The following is a 12,815-nucleotide window of genomic DNA, read 5'->3' on the forward strand; positions in this document are numbered from 1 at the left end:
TTTTACATGTAGTTACATTAATAAACTTAATAACAATGGAAATCCCACATGATTGATATAGACATGTCCAAGACCGTGTTTTAGTTTTAATTATGTTAATGGTTCAAGGTATGTCCTTGGTATTGCCCTGTGTTGTATAGGCAATTAGTCGCTTGTCTTAGGTAAGAGATAAGCGGGTGTAAGTACTGTTTTATCGGATACCGCCTCCGGAGTTTCATTATTCCTATGGAGATTTTATATTTTGTATTGTTGTCAATGATTGATATGGTAAATTATGCATGAGGTTAAAGTGTGCTGGAGGACTAACAGACGGAATGACAGTCAAAATAAAACAAAATGAGCTCCCCATGTTCAATAGAGGCAAGTTATATATAAGTGACAAGACAATCATTCGGGATTTAATTGGCAAAACATGTCGTTTATTGAGAGTTCAACATCAAACTTAGATCGGGAAATACATATCATCAACATAAACATATTTAATTATTTACATACAACTTGTATACATAGAAATGTTGGACAAAAACAACATTATCAGTATAATGATGTTTGTCTTATAAAACACAATTAAATATGCAAGATTATAAACAATATAAAACTCAGGGAGCCAGAACATATAAACATGTTAAAATAAATGCAACAGATGTACGGTTACAGTGTTAAGATACTATTTTAACATTTAATATTGAAATCCTCTTAACAGTTATCTCACGATTTTGAAGCTATTTACACAATTCAGACAGGGATAACCAATCATGAAGTAATTTAGAAAGACCCTGATCAATATGAGGTACACAAGCGATTGCATGGGGCCTACGGATACTTTCCATAGAGATATTATATTTGCTTATTCAAAATGCTTATTTGGAGAAGATGAACATATAAAGACATGATTTTAAAATTGCATTTCATTCTGTATTTCAAATAAAGACAATACTTATATTGTTACAAAATACTTATATTTGTGTTTGGTAATTAACACATACAAGTTAACTAAGATTGTGTTTTTTTCTATGTAACAATTTGATCAACATTTGTCACACAATCTACACACATCAAGCTATGTTTAGCTATTCAACAACGGAACACACATGTTTCATGCATTCAATAAAAGTAAAATAATAACACCCCCAAGTTTAAGGAAATCTGGTCTTAAAACATTTGCTGAACTTAAACAGTGGGATATTTACAAACAAGAGATGTGTTCGTCAGAAACACAGTATGCCCCCTATTGCGCCGCTTTGATTTTTTTTTACCTTTGACATTGAAAGATGACCTTGACCTTGAACGTCCACCACTCAAAATGTGCAGCTTCATGAGGACGCCGCTTTGAATTTTTTTTTTACTTTTGACCTTGAAGGATGACCTTGACGGTTGGCCTTGACCTTGAACTCACACCACTCACAATGTGCAGCTTCATGAGAACGCTGCTTTGGATTATTTTTTTGACCTTTGACCTTGAAGGATGACCTTGACTAATGACCTTGACCTTGAACCACTCACAATGTGCAGCTTCATAGGAACGCCACTTTGATTATTTTTTTTGACCTTTGACCTTCAAGGATGACCTTGACCTTTTACCACTCAAAAGGTGTAGCTCCATGAGATACACATGGCTGCCAAATATCAAGTTGCTATCTTCAATATTGAACAAGTTATGGCCAATGTTAAAGTTTTGGACGGACGGACAGACGCAATAAATTTGACATTTGACTTTGAAGGATGACCTTGACCATCACCTTTCACCACTCAATATGTGCAGCTTCATGAGATGCACATGCATGCCAAATATCAAGTTGCTATCTTCAATATTTAAAAAGTTATGGCCAATGTTTAAGTTTTTTTCGGACAAAAGGACAGACTGACATACTGACGGACAGTTCAACTGCTATATGCCACCCTACCAGGAGCATAAAAATGACCCTAATGAAGGCACTGCACTGACAGCAAGTGTGGGATGGTCAACGTGAAAGGTCAAATGCGCTGTTACAAAACTAAATGAAATGTAAATTTTTTTTATCAGCGTATACACGCACATATATTTATTTAAGTGTTTATTCCAAAAAATCCTTTTAGACTTTAATGTATTTACGTGTTATGTTGAGATGTAAACACAATTATTAATTTACAAAGCAGACATCTTTATTTTTTAAGCAAATAATATTGCTCTCTATTATTACAAATAGAGACAATTGCAATTTTATACAATTGTTAGCATATGACAACACTTTCCCTTACTGTGTAATTGACTATTTTTTTCTGGTACTGTGCATTATTTTAACAGTTTAATATATATATGAGCATTCAAACAGGAAATGTTTTTTTACAAAGGTTTTTACAAACTAAGGTAAACAGTTAGTTTATATTATACAAATGGCAACAATACAAGAATAATTTACATTTAAAATACAATTGTTCTACAGTTGCTTTATGTATAAATGGCAAAATATACCTACAGAATATATACAGTGATCAATAAATCTTGATTAAGTTACTCACTTATTAAAGAGGATACGCATAATAAACTATTGTGTCCAAAAACAAAGTTTAACAATTGTGAGCATACACATCTATGATCTAACAACACAAATTAACAATAATAAGTTTTGACAATTTTCATAAAACTCTTTATTTGTTTTTTTGTTTTTTATAATACTCAGTTTCATTAAAAGCTTTCCCAAACACGCAATAGTCATACTATATTAATTTTACAAACAATATCCATTGAAATCAACAAAGTGGTATTTACAGAATCAATAATTTTAGTTAGATTAAATAATTTTTCCCAGAATGTATTATTATTCCAATGAAATAGTATGCTACTAAACAAGATTCATGATCGAATACCGACCCAAATCAGCAAATTGACTAGTATTGTTTTCGGAAGGATTAAAAGACAGAAAAAGCTGAAGTGTAAAAGTTATAAACCTTCGTGAACAATTCATTAAATTAGCTTATCTATATTACGGGTAAAAACAGACAACTGAAACATATCTTATAATATGAAAATACTCCTTTTTTTTCAATTTTGTCAAAGTTACCAGCATCATTTAAACAGACTTGACAATCTTAGAATATCTTTGATAAAATTGTTTTTCCCATACATTTACCATTATAAGGATCAAAATATGTAGTGAAAAATTCATTATACAGACAAAGACATTGGATATAAATGCAATATGTGTGCTTTAAAAAAAAATTAACATGCTATTTTTAACCAAAACTTTCAACATAAAGAGACTGACAGCATCATAATTCCCATGAAACATTGGTCAAATAAAAAATAAAATGTAAAATATTGTTTTTCTTTGAAAACAACTTGGCTGTTACACATACAAAATGTGGCTGTTGACATGACTTTCTGGCTTTCCACTTGAATTGTTGTGATGTGTCATTTCGAACTGAACAAGGTCATTCATTTTCACCCGTCATTAAATTAAAAGAGTCAGAGTAAGTGCTGAACAAACCAGGAGGTACGTAAAGACTAGCACATCTAAAAAAGTATTTATCTATGGACTTCTTAGGTTTGACTGGGGTCAATATGGTAACAACTGCTGCAACAGGCTGTGTTTCTGATTGAATGGTTTGATTTCATCAAATGGCATCTGAAAACAAGAAATACTTGTAACTGTAAACGCCAGTATTTCATTTTATTTTTGATACCGATGAAAAAAAACAAGAACAAGCACATGACTTGGTATTTCAAGGTTTTACAACTAATCTGATTTGAATCCATAGAGGAAATGAAGGTCCTGAGACTATTTATAAAATAATAATTGATAATACATATTTATATTGAAGTATGACCATTTTATTACCAAACAATTTGGATTAAGATTTGATGAAGATACATTTTGCCATTGGACTCAAATATCTTTTGAGAAGTAGTAAAAAGGGTTTGCCACCATGCACCCACATTTTACTTTAGTCTCAAAATTCCACTTATGTAAAAGAAAAAGAACCAAAATACAAAAGAAGGCAAGTTCACAGTTTTGCAAATATCTTTGTTTTAATCAAACTAGAAGCAATACTTTTTGAGTTTAGACTTGACATACAAATTCAACAACTGGATGCACGTATGGACGGACACAGGTAAATCTACATGAATCTACACATCTGTGGACTTGGGGGCATGCTAAAAACATTCACACTTGAATACTCACCTGAGGTTCGCTCTGCATGATCTTTGCAGACCGAGGGTCCTGCACCATGGATATACCAGAATCTTGAGATGATGAGAGCCACTGGTTCATGTGCTGTTAAGATGTTCAAAGACGGAGGGTTCCACACCATAGAGATGCCAGTAACTCGAGATGATGACTGTTGCTGGTGCAAATGCTTCAAAAAAAGCTCAACGCTTTGATATCCGGGGTTCTGCAATTAAGTATGTCATGTGTCAATTAAGACAACTATTTTTAAGAATTAACTAGCATTTCATAAAAATTATCAAGTATCAAAATGCGGGTTCAACCCTGGCAACACAATACTCTCTCAAGAAGATATTAACTTTAAAAAAACTTGAGCTTTGACACAGAGGTGACGAACTCCCCAACCTGAAGAGCGGATGAAAATAACTTGAAATAGGGAACACCATGCTGAATGTGTAAAACGCACCCATGACCCCGTGACCTAGTTTTTCGCACGGCATGGCCCATGTTCAAACATGACCTACAGATCATCTAAATAAAACTTCTGCCCAAGTTTTTTGAAGAGGGGATGATAAGTGCTTGAAATGGAGAGCAGAGACCAAACTGAAAGTGTAAAACGCATTAAGTGACCCCATGACCTAGTTTTTGGACCAGCATGGTCCATGTTCGATCATGGCCTAGAGATTATCTATATAAAAAGCCTGACCAAGTGTGGTGAAAAGCGGATGATAAGTAATCGAAATAGAGAGCGGACACCAAACTGAATGTGTAAAACGCACTAAGTGACCCCGTGACCTTGTTTTTTGCCCTCATGGCCCATGTTCAAACTTGGCCTAGAGATCATCTAGATACAACTTTTGACCAAGTTTGGTGAAGATTGGATGACAACAACTTGTATTAGAGAGCGGACACTTAATACGGACAGACCGACAAACAGACCGACAAGTACACTCCTGTATACCCCCCTAAACTAAAAGGTACAAACAGCACTGATCCCTCTTTGTAATTCAATGTTAGTTTAAGAACCATATTTACAGTTCATATGGAACATGATTTTGTAAAGAGTGAAAGAGTCAGATATGTTGGTACCTGCTGAGAAATTGTTTGCTGTTGTTGTTGTTGTGGTTTTGAGTTTAATATAACTCTAGATGTTAAATTTTAAATGCAAATTTGAGGGTTTAGCTTTGAACTGGTGCACTGTCTTTACATTTCTATATAAGATACAGTAGTTTGTGGCTGAACCCTTAAACTTAGATTAGATAAACTGGTCAATTTATTGAAGAGCAGAAACCCCAGTTTGTAGTGGGTTATACCTATGGGTATTTGTGAAAGCAAAAGGTTTAGGCTATTACAACTGGGTCTCCTGAATGCTTTGCACAGTGGCCCCTTTTGCAATGGCAAGGTGACTTACCTATTGATATGCAGAGTTTGATAATGTGAACATCGCTCACTGGGCTTGAACTTGTGAGTATAAAGCCTTTGTGAACAGATAGAGAAACCTTAGGGCATCCAAGGAATGTGTCCCTGTAAACAAAATAATTTAATTGCATTCTGAAATGGCATCAGTTATATAAGAAGTAAATCAATGTCGTTTGAGTGATAACAATATTTAAGAAATAAAGTATGTTTGAAGGATCTTGAAACAAATGGGCTTTAAACTAAACACTTGATACAAACATAGCCTTCTATATATTGTACACTTGATACAAACATTTTGTGTCCCTCTGGAACTAATATTTATTATTATAATAAGTTATGTGCAACACTAGAAAGGTGGGACGGACATAAGGATGAAAGTAAGGACGAGTAGAATTGCACACAAGTACACATGTGTACGCCTCCCCCCCACTGAGCCCTTTCAAGGCAATACAAATGGCGGCTAAAAGCCGGCTATTATAAATATTTAACACTTACATAAATGATTTGTTTAAGTTAGCAGCCAGGATAGAGTTTTATCAATATTTAACACAAACTGTTTGAATTAAAATTTGGAGTGAAACACTGCATGTTATAAATAGTTAATTACATGTACATTACCAACCTACATGTACCTTATTGACAAGGTAAACTTGGCCCCTGGCCAAGAAAGTATGGAGCCCCAGGTTCAGAGTGGCTCCACCCTGCGGGTAGGTATAGTTGAGCATTTGCCCCAAGGTCCTGGGCCAGGAAGTGTCACTGGGCGTCTGGGACCAGCTGACCATACAGCCTGTTGTTCAGCTAGGTACCGATCTATGATTGCATAGGTTCCTGTAGGAACAGGCTCTTAAAACAAAATCCAAGAATTTAAATAAACGTTGAAAATAAATGACGAAAAGACTTTTAAAATGAGCTGAAGGCTTTTACATAATTATTTTACTAAAATTAAATATAATTTAACAATTCTATTAAAGCAGATTTTTATGCAAGGGTAAACTTTTGGTTCAGGGGCTTAATTTTGGTCGAAATTATACAAAACTTAATGCCCTTACCTTCTATGATTAAAATTGATATCAGATCAAGTGCTATTTGCATTTTATTTACTAAGTGTGATCAATGTAAAAGCACATAATTCCCATTTTATGCTAGGAACTTTTCAGGCACATAAAATACTGATGTAAAGTGTAGTATGTGAGCCTCATTCTGGGAAAATAGGGCTTAATGTATGTGCAGTCTGCACAGGCTAATCTGAGATGACACTTTAATAGGGCTTAATGTATGTGCAGTCTGCACAGGCTAATATGGGATGACACTTTAATAGGACTTAATGTATGTGCAATCTGCACAGGCTAATCTGGGATGACACTTTAATATGACTTAATGTATGTGCAGTCTGCACAGGCTAATCTGGGATGACACTTTAATATGACTTAATGTATGTGCAGTCTGCACAGGCTAATCTGGGATGACAATTTAAAAGGGCTTAATGATGTGCGGTCTGCACAGGCTAATCTGGGATGACACTTTAATAGGGCTTAATGTATGTGCGGTCTGCACAGGCTTATCTGGGATGACACTTTAATATGACTTAATGTATGTGCAGTCTGCACAGGCTAATCGGTGATGACAATTTAATAGGACTTAATGTAGGTGCAGTCTGCACAGGCTAATCTGGGATGACAATTTAAGCACATACATGAAGCCCCGTACACCAGAGCACCGCTCAGATACTACTTGTTGTTCTTATTGCTGCTGCTGCTGCTGCTTTGACCGGGCCATAGACAGAGATGGAGCGAGTCACGACGCCAAAGTTGCCACCTCAAACCCAGGAATTCTCAACAACAACTGTTGTTAAATGGTGTAAATCGCATACTGGCATAAGTTTCACATTATTCGAGAGCAACTTATCGGGGTCAGTCGCAATAAGGGACAAGTCACACAACGCCTGCTCTATCTGTTGGATCAGATAGTTTCTGTTTAAGCGACTCGTATGGAACAATTTGTCCATTCACAGCATTGAATTGTTGCTTAGCAACATCGATGCTGGGATGGAAGTCGAACTCGCCAAGGCTCGGCTGTAAGAAGTGTTGATGTAGCCAACATGGGAGAAGATGTTTGGAGGCTTGCTACTCTGACGCAAGACGTTTTTGTACTGAATTACTTAAGCGAAGGGGTCAGGAGTGTCATCGACTTTCACTTCAATGATGTTTTTATCTTGGCAGCTTATAGTGTTTGCTGAAAAGAAAATAGAAAGTAAACTAAAACCCGATTGGTTAAGACTTAGTGACAAAAGAATTTACCCTACAACAACATACTTTACACACCTGCTTTGTAATGCCAAACGTGGTATCTATAATTGATATTTAGAATATCGCAATTAATGGTTCACCAATAAGAACTCAGAAGAGCGTTGTATCAATTTGTTATGCCCAAAAAACTTAATATTGAAATTTTTGGGTTTTAAACCACGCAAAATACATAGTAAAGTACAGTTCATAGCAATGTGTAATATTTTTTTTTACAAGAGATGTGTCAGAAACACAATGCCCCTTCTGCGCTGCTTTGATTGTATATTTGTTTTCGATTATACCCCTATACAAATATTACTTCCCTTGTAAAAATGATCTATATATACCTGCCAAATGATAAATATAAATTATCTCCCTTTTAAGCGTGTTACTTTCATTGGATTTGTTTGTTTATCTTCATGAGATACACATGCATGCCAAATATCAAATTTTGATTTTCAATATTGCAAAGGCTATGGCCTATGTTAAAGTTTTCAGACAAACAGACTGACAGACAGTTCAACTGCTATTTTGCAACCCTACCGGAGGCATAAAAATAAATTTTAAAAAACAGGCATGACTTCAGTAATTTTAAGCGCAAGACATTCCCCCTTAATAGTTTTGACTAAAACAATTTTCATTGTGAAACTTTACAACTTTAAATGTGAGAATTAACAACTTAAAATGAAAGACTACATAATTTTAAATGTCATACTCGGCAACTTTAACTGTAAAACAATACAACTTTTAACACAACACTAAACAACTTAAAATATGAGATATATATTTAAATGTGCACATCTTATTACGCGAGACTAAACAACTTGCAAATTTGCAATAGACAATACAACAAGTCATAAGACACAATACTGTAAGTATATGAGTACTTGATCACACACGTTTTGCCTATGGATAAGACAGAAATGCAAAAACAGATGAAAGTCTTTGGTGAATTAAGTATATGATATTCTGTCTTGCTACCAGGGGCCATTATACTAGTAATTATAGCCTATTCTGGTTAAATCTATTATATGTACGTGATATTGAATCAATACTAGTTGATATATCCATTTTATGCCATTGTTTTTGTAAGACAGACCTTAGATGAAAAGTTTAGTCACTGGCGTTGAAAGTGTGTGCATAAGGATATGAAAGCAGTATAGTGATTTTGTCTTTGCAAACATACGGTTACTAATTTAAATAAAAATCATAATCAGTTATACGTGAACACAAATACTTAACAATTTAGAATTTTTGATTTGTATTTTAATTGTACTAAGTTTCAACTTATACAGCTTAATAAGGCAAGTAACTCATTGTTGCAACCTATCAAACACTTTTTTTGGCAAATATTGCATTGTAAATTTTAACCAGTAATTATTTATATTTTTTTAAAGACTTTTTGAGGAATGGGGCTGAATTAAGGCCCAATCTTTGACAAAATTAATAACACTGTAAGGTCTCACCTGAAGCTCAGAAGCTGAGCTGATATGCTGGCCTCGCGGATATCGTTAAGGGCCGAGTTTGAGTTCTGATAAACTTCAGGTTGAGAGTCCAAGAGCGTACTGAACCATACAACAAAACTGGTGCAATGTTTTCAAGCCTTCTTTAGTCTCAATTCAATGCAATGCCCTTTTGGCTCGGAGTGCAAAGTGCTCGTAACAAAACCGGATGTGTTTACTTTTAGCAACTTGTTTTCAATAATGGGCGGAATTCGCGTCTGAGGCGCACCACATGAATAAATTGTGCGCTGAGGACAGTCTGTAACGCTACTACTGTCCTAACTATTTACAGCAGAAACACTTCTGAATGAATCGTTTCGATTGTTCCTTGATTTACTTTGTTCCTTGCTGAATACATAGATGTCTCATGGTTCAAACAGAAATCTCAAACCTAAATTCAAGCACTTTTCAAGGACTTTCCAAGACCAAATATTCATTTTCAAGTCCGTAAACTGTACGTTAGTTTCCTTTAAAAAAATGCCTTTTCCATTTGCTTGGATTGGTCTTTCTTGTTTAAACTTTCATCAAAAGACACTGAGTACTGAGACACTGAGTACTGTCCACTATTTAAGTTATAGAACTATAAAGTACAGTTTTGAAATGTTCAGCTAGCCCCAAAACAGCCACATAATTATGCTTTGCTATGGTACTGTCATGGAACACAACTTGAAAAAACTTTGTAATGTTTTTATTGGAATTAAAGGATGGTTGTGTGCAAACGGTATAAATACCCACAATACTTTTGCGTTCAACATATCATTTTTTTTAAACGAATTTGTCTATGGATGTCTGCGAGTTTGATACTACAGCTGAAAGTTGCGAAGGTCCTGGAATTTGAATCTTCTATCTGCACACTCTCTGCATGTGGCTGTGCCTTCCTGGTTCGACACAGATGGGCTGTTGTTTTTTTATGTCTGTTTTAGATTTAACAGTTTTAACAATAGTACCTTCCTGTTTAACAAAAAACACATTGCAGGAACCCTGTTTGCTTCTCAATTTCATGTTTTCTTTGAGGGTTTTCACTTTCTTGTGGCTTTTCAAAGCGCTTTCCCCCATACCCCCGACATCAATGGTCTTCATACAGACCCAACAATGTGCTTTTCGAATGTCATTTGTTTTCTGTACCCAGGAATATTCAGTTAACCACTCTGGTTTGAAACGACACTTCCCCATTGCTGCGTTTTCACTCGCAAAAATTGATCACAATGGAGAACCTCTGATGTAGCACACATAATCTGTGACATGTACACATAACATTTCGTACTCAACTTTTTGCGCGAAGGAATCTATGATACATTTTCGTAATATTTCCCATAAGAACGATTTAAGTTTATAATTAAAGCCATGATAAAAGTAATTTTTAGCAGAAATAAACATTTTCAAGGCTTTTTTACATGAACTAAGCACTTTTTAAGCACTTTTTTAAGGCCAACCTTTGTTCAAGAGCTTTTCAAGCCTAGGACTCGTTTTCAAGCACTTTTCAAGCCCTGTGCGAACCCTGTGTCTTATAAAGAATTAAACAAATTATTCAACGTTTAATTCTTAAAAAAACGATTTAAAATAGTTAAACGGTGTCAATGGGGATTATGTAACTCGGACAATCGATATCCTAGAAAAATTAGTTGATGACATTTAATTTATATCGTTTCCAAAGCCAAATAGAGATCTTGAGAAGTGTAAGAGATGTATAAATACATGCGGTCGTCACCACATAATCCCCATTGACACCGTTTAACTATTTTAAATCGTTTTTTTAAAGAGGAAAACAAAAGAAACTCGTTGGAATAAAAGTGAACCTAAACATGTAGCTTGTCTAGAAAATGGCGGACAGGTCGTTGCTAACGAGTGCGCCCGATTAATCGATCGCTGATTGGTGGATCAATTCTAGTGGGGGGAGCGATCATAGATAAGGCGTCATGTCAACTGAACGTCAACACTGTCAAAGACAATAATAATATATTTTTATCGGATATACTAGCAGATTTAAATAGTTAATGTTATCGATCTGATTATCACATAATATTTCACTTTTTTAAAATAGTTTTATCAGTTACTAGGTCAGAAGCGAGGTTCATCTGCATTACTTTAAGAGAAATAAAACCCAGCATGAAGCCTAATTCATGCTGTGTTTTATTACTCTGATAGTCATGCACTTAATTGACATCATACATGTTATTTGAAGGTGACATGTGATATATTATCTTATTAACAGTATCTACACATTTGCACTCATGTGGTGTCACCAATAAACGCTTTTAATCCACACTAGGAGCTCGAATTTTAGATCTCATTTTTTAAACGAGTTTTGTTTATTTTGTTCGGATTATAAAACGGAAATGAAATATGGCAAACACGGTGTAAAAAGGGTTAATGCAACTCCGACATTTGGTATCCAGAAAGATAAGTTAGATGAATTAAATTTATACCATTTCCAACGCGGCAATGCGGTCTTGGCAAGAATTACCGAGATCCCCTTTATAGAACATTAATTTATTTCACAAACTTGAAATGTCATATAAGCAATAACTAAGCATTATTAAGTATGTATTATGTCACGTGTGCATGTAAAATATTTGAGAATTTTGATACCCCATTCGTGTAACTTTACATGATCCCCGTTAAAAATCGCGTTTCTGTGTATGTCAGAAACAAGTGAAAACCATTTTGTTATTATTTTAATAAAGACGTATCGATAAATGCTATTGTTAAAGAGTTATTATTACTGATATTAGTTAACCAATAAATGCGGTAACTTCGGGGAAGTCGGTACCTGCGCGAGCGTCTGATATTGGTAGCCTTATTTATTTATAATAGCCTGACCGTATTCTATTTCGTACAACGCTAATTTTATATCAGACAATGTCCAAACTTACTGTGTTGTTTTTGCGCTTTAAATTAAAGTGATTAATAAATGGCCCATAAGCAATGTTTAATATGATTAATATCACTTTTATACGCAATAACATGTGGGATTGAGGTACCCACCCGGCGTCAGAAAGCGCGTAAAACTTCAATGAATTCCCAGTTATAAAGCGCTATTTCGTGTCAAATACACGGGTAGGGGGGAATGTTTCGGTAATAATTTTGTTTATAACACGGGTAAATACCGGTGAAGTGTTAATTTATTGCAAATACCACCATTACACGTAATAACGGGTTCGATTTCGGTAAGCGCGCAAGCGTTTGAGAGCGTGTTTAATGTACCGATTAACCGTTATAAATAGCTGATGTTCTCTTTAATCGTATATTTTTTGCATTTGCAGAATAACTCAATGGCATCAACCCCTTTTCAACTGTAATATGGTGTTAAACAAGTCCATAAAATCATCCGGAATATCGCGTAAATCTATATGCAGCTCATCAATATAAGAAGCTTTCGTCCCAGATTAGCATGTGAAATCCACATAAGCAAATCAGGGAGGACACTTTCTGACGATACTGGATTTTCACAAAAGAAGATA

The 12,815-nt window shown here is 35.0% G+C and overlaps 1 long non-coding RNA gene across 4 annotated transcripts; it reads right to left on the minus strand.

Moving 5' to 3' along the window:
* Window positions 1-384: 384 nt before the first annotated feature.
* On the minus strand, window positions 385-6,557 carry LOC127843032 (uncharacterized). Of its 4 annotated transcripts, none has more exons than XR_008032049.1 (4): window positions 6,200-6,557; window positions 5,560-5,672; window positions 4,164-4,338; window positions 385-3,605 (listed from the first exon to the last, which is right to left on the minus strand). It is a non-coding gene; the product is annotated as an uncharacterized LOC127843032 (long non-coding RNA). The 4 variants fall into 4 exon arrangements; XR_008032047.1 differs by having other exon boundaries at window positions 4,164-4,374; XR_008032048.1 differs by having other exon boundaries at window positions 6,190-6,557.
* Window positions 6,558-12,815: the final 6,258 nt, after the last annotated feature.

This window comes from Dreissena polymorpha, chromosome 8 (genome assembly GCF_020536995.1).
Source record: "Dreissena polymorpha isolate Duluth1 chromosome 8, UMN_Dpol_1.0, whole genome shotgun sequence".
Classification (NCBI taxonomy): Eukaryota; Metazoa; Mollusca; class Bivalvia; order Myida; family Dreissenidae; genus Dreissena; species Dreissena polymorpha.